The 5,116-nt window shown below is 38.4% G+C and overlaps 1 annotated feature.

The window, feature by feature from the left end:
• Nucleotides 1-5,116: part of a sequence feature (contains ribosomal RNAs) that runs on past both edges of the window.

Below are 5,116 nucleotides of genomic sequence, written 5' to 3'. Positions count from 1 at the left end.
TTGTAAACCGCCTTCGCTGGTCAATGATCTCTCGATCAATCAAACCTTTCCTCCACCGGTCAACACGGCTTTAAGTCTAATCAACTTTTCGCTAAAAAATATACACCAACAAGCTTTCATGAATACCCTCCAGCTACTAAGTCGTCTGCAGAAAACCCACAAACAACCATTCGCCATCAAAAGGCACTCCTACTGACTCGCCGCTTTAAACTTCCTCGCTACTAACTTTTTCAACTCTTGCATGCTCTCGCATGTAGTTCCTGCCACCATATTAAATGCACACTCTCGCTACAAATCTTTCTTTTCGCGAATCAAAAAATTCCCTACTTTTTCTTCTCTCATCAAAAATCTCTTTCGCGACTTCTTCATCGATGCTTTTAAAATGGTCCGTCTGATTTCTTTATCCACCTTCTGGAAGCTCGAACTTAATGAATTTATTAAAAGTCAAACTTTTTACCATTTAACTAATTTCCCTTATTTATTATTTCGGCACTTAAAAATATATAAGATGCCATAAATTTTGATAAAGCCAGTTAAATAAACTGCAAATAAAATAAGACCCAAGTTCGTTAACAAAAATAACTCACTGACAAATATTTCTGAGATATTAAAAAATAATTCCTCAGTTTCGCTAACAAAATACTTAAAAATAATACCTCAGTTTCACTAACAAAAAATAACTGCCTTACAAATTCGCTGACAAAAATGACTCCTAACAAAATACTTAGAAAATAATACCTCAGTTTCGCTAACAAATATCTCTGAGATTTTGAGAATAATTTCCCTTACAAATTTGCTGACAAAAATAACTCCTAACAAATTCGCTAACAAAAATGACTCCTAACAAAATACTTAGAAAATAATACCTCAGTTTCGCTAACAAATATCTCTGAGATTCTAAGAAATATTTTATTACCAATTCGCTAACAAAATTCTAAAACTTTATAAAATAATCTCCCTATAAATTCGCTAATAATACTTGCTAAATAATATCTCAGTTTCGCTAACAAATATCTCTGAGATTCTAAGAAATATTTTATTACCAATTCGCTAACAAAATTCTAAAACTTTATAAAATAATTTCCTATAAATTCGCTAATACTTGCAAAATAATTCCTCAGTTTCGCTACAAATATTTCTGAACTTAGTAAATTAATCCTAACAGATTTCCCAGTTTCGCTACAAATCTTTCTGAATTTGTAAATTAATCCTAACAGATTTCCCTGTCGCTACAAATATCTTTGAGTTTGATAAATTAATTCTAACAAAAATACTATCCCTAACTATTATTCTCTCAAATTTCATACTAAATTATATTTGCTAACAAAATTATTGGCCAATAAACTTAATCCCTAACAAAACCTAGATCTTGAATTATGTAAAATCTCAATTCCCTAACAAAATCAATGCTAACAAAATCCATTTCTAAGAAATCGTTCCTACCTCAAATAGTCACCTGTGAATTAATAACGGTGTTGAATATCTACTTTCAAACCATTCTCTACCATTAAGTGACACCATCGATAGACATTTATCAGATTTCATAAAGGGAAGACACTTCTCAATTGATTAGGACTGCAACCTGAATACACCTAACTAAACCTTCAAACCCTTCGGCTTCAACCATACGCAAAGTACTATGCGGAAGTTTGTGAACCTTAATGAGTCAACTCAATTGGGACAATGAATACGACTAGACACGTGCATAAATGAATAGATGTAACACACTAACCAAATTAGTTGCTAACAAATTGCTAGCAAATCACCCCAAAGTATTTACAGAATGATCCTACAAATATCTCTGATACTTATACAAAGTATATTTCAACTCCTCAGTAGCCAATCACTGTGATGTCCAGACATGTTCTAAGCGGCAACTCCCTATTTCTCCAGCAATTTTGACATAGTTTGATCACTTGTTGGTAGTAACTAATATCAAGTGCAACTGCAATGGTTATACAATCTGCATTTCATGGTAGTTCCTAATGGTACCTATCACTAACTGAATTACTAAGTTCTTCCACCACATCCCAATAGATCAACGTGGTTCTTATAGTATCTCGACATGGACGTTGATATCAATAGCTCAATTACTGCACCACATCCAAGTAGTTCAATGTGGCCACACCACAGCAGTACTTGACATTGATCTCGCCAAGTTTTGCAATATCCACTTCACGGTCCAGGCATCAATTCAATGGCTGAGTGTTGCAACCACCTTTTATCGATGGTCCTGGCATAAATGCAACTGCCAATAGTTCTGTAATCTGCACGTCTCACCATTTCTCAATAATCACTTGCCGGTATTAATCGACATAAACTAAATTGCAAATAGACTTGCATCATTTCATTGCTGTGCTCTTGCACACCACACATACCTCATGTCAAATGCAACTGATAATACATCTGCAATCGGCACTTCATGGTAGTCCTAGTAGTACCTGGCATTGATCTCAATCGCTGAACTCTTGAAATCTCCACTTCGTAGTATCTGACATTAGTTCAATCACCAAGTGTTGCAACCACCTTTCTCAATAGTTCCTGACATTGATGCAACTGATGGTTCTGCAACTTTTCTTCATGGTAGTCCTAGTGGTACCTGGCATTGATCCCAATTCCTAATGATTCTTGCGACACCATTTCAAAGTAGTTTATTGACCACCACACTAGTACTTGACATTGAGCTCAATAGCTAAGTTCATGCAACTCCACTTTATAGTACCTAACAGTAACTGAATTGTTAAGTTCTTGCAGCTCCTTCATGGTAGTCGTGGCATTGATGAAATTGACCATACACGGTAGTACTTGACATTGATTTCAATTCCTAAACTCTTGCAATCTCCACTTCACGTTAACTGGCATCGACTCAATCGCTAGGTGTTGCAGCTCCTTCATGGTAGTCATGGCATTGATGAAATTGCTAATGGTTCTGCAATCTGCTTCTCATGGTAGTTCCCAGTGGTACCCAAAAGTAACTGAATTGCTAAGTGCCTGCAGTCCCTTAATGGTAGTTCCTTCTACCTACTCAATTGCTAATCATCATAGTGTTTCTTAATCCCACCTTCTAATAGTTCTCGTTCACTCCCAGTACTCATATTTGCATGTCGAAACTGCACTTTCTATGGTACTTATATTAATTTGCATAGCCACTTCCTAGTTCCGAAAATTTATCACCCTAAACGAATCACCAATAGGCTCATCGAATGCCCAAACAAATGCATTTCGTTTACAGGAACAATGGCATCTGCCGAACGACTTGCTCGGAAGAATAATCCATACGCTCATCGTTCCAGCCCTTCGCGAAAAGAAATCAAACTGCCAATCGGCTCATCGATTCCATGTTTGTCGCGCCAGCTCATCCCGATTTTTGAACGTGTGATCGCGAAGAAACGACGAAAAGAAACGATCGCAAAGAAATGATCGCGAAAAGACGATCGCGTTCGCTTGTTTCCATGACAAACTTTTTCACCTTCGTCCAAGTATTTTACTTCACCATTTACAAAGTCTGAAAGATTTCCACTTTTTCCAATTTCCACTTTCCCCATTTCCACTTTCCGTCACTTACACTTATAGGTCAATGTTAAACAACTCTTCACTATTCAAAAGACCCATCACACTAACAACTTCTTCACCATTTACGTAACGCCCTTGTTTGCATTAACGCCCTTGTTTACATAAACGCCCCGCTCTTTCCATTTTAAGATTTTCGAACCCTCCACTAATTTTCGCGAACCTTCGTCCAAATATTTCCTCCCATTTACAGAGTCTGAACGATTCCCACTTTTCGCTCACTTTCTTTTCTCTATGCTTCGGTTCGAATGGCTCCCCACCACCTAGAGTCCCCAATCCCTTTTTCCCTATATCTCATCCAATCCCTATCTGCTCGCCTCCATTTCTCCACACTATTATCTACTCACTTTCTACTTTCATACTCCTCTCTTATATGTCTCTGTCTTTCAATAAATTTATATTTCTTGATTTCCTAATTATTCACTATATTCTATACCATTTACTTATTAATTCATCTTCCATATATTTGGTAACATTTCATTGCCTAGTTTTCTGCTACCTACATGCCCTGGTATATTCTTCTATCTTTTCTGCTCATACTGGTGCACTTACATCCACCACACCTTCCCCATTACACTTTCAGTGCATCTCAAGGATCGATTTTTTGATGAGAAAAAATTCATCTCACACCGACGTCGGTTTAAAGTCTGTCGGCTACGATCATATCTGGCAGAAAGCACCGTTACCCGTCCGATCAACTGTAGTTAAGTTGCCAAGAGTTCGACTGAGTAGTGGTGTGGGCGACCAAACACGAAATTTGAATTTTGTAGTCCTTATTTTTGACATCCACTCCGCCTTTGCTGCTAGATTGAAGGATTCTTTGGGAATTCTTTGGGAATTCTTTTAGGGATTACATTTTTTGGAAACTATTCACTGCTATTTTTGAGGCATGTTATTATGAACAACATTTATATGAAGGTTCTGGACCACTTGCACATCCCTGCACGGGTACCCAAGTGCAAAAAATCAGACTTGCACATCCCTGCACCCCAAGCGTGAAAAGTCACTTGCACATCCCTGCACCCCAAGCGTGAAAAGTCACTTGCACATCCCTGCACCCCAAGTGCAAAAGTCGGACTTGCACATCCCTGCACCCCAAGTGCAAAAGTCGGACTTGCACATCCCTGCACGGTTTGCAACATCTCTGCACCCCAAGCGTGAAAAGTCACTTGCACATCCCTGCACCCCAAGTGTCCAAAGTCGGACTTGCACATCCCTGCACTCTAAGTGTTCAAAGTCTGGACGTCAACGCCAATAAATTTCTCGAAGACTCAGACTCTGGACTGGTGGACTGAATATTCAAAGTCTACTGGAGTTCAAATAGTCAAAGTGCGGACTTGCACGTCCCCGCACGGATACCCAAGTGTTCAAAGTGTGGACGCCAACCCAATGCATTTCTTGAAGACTCAGACAGCGGGGGACTCGTAGTGGACTGAATATTCAAAGTGTTAAAGTGTAAACAGCACCGACCCAATTGCCAATATTTAAAGTGAAATTCTTGAAAACTCGAGGATAAGAAGAGTTCAAATCTGGACTTGACAATCTC

This window comes from Brettanomyces nanus, chromosome 1 (assembly GCF_011074865.1).
Source record: "Brettanomyces nanus chromosome 1, complete sequence".
Classification (NCBI taxonomy): domain Eukaryota; kingdom Fungi; phylum Ascomycota; class Pichiomycetes; order Pichiales; family Pichiaceae; genus Brettanomyces; species Brettanomyces nanus.
The sequence above is the reverse complement of the archived record's forward strand: the minus strand, read 5'-3'. Positions and strand labels throughout refer to the sequence as shown.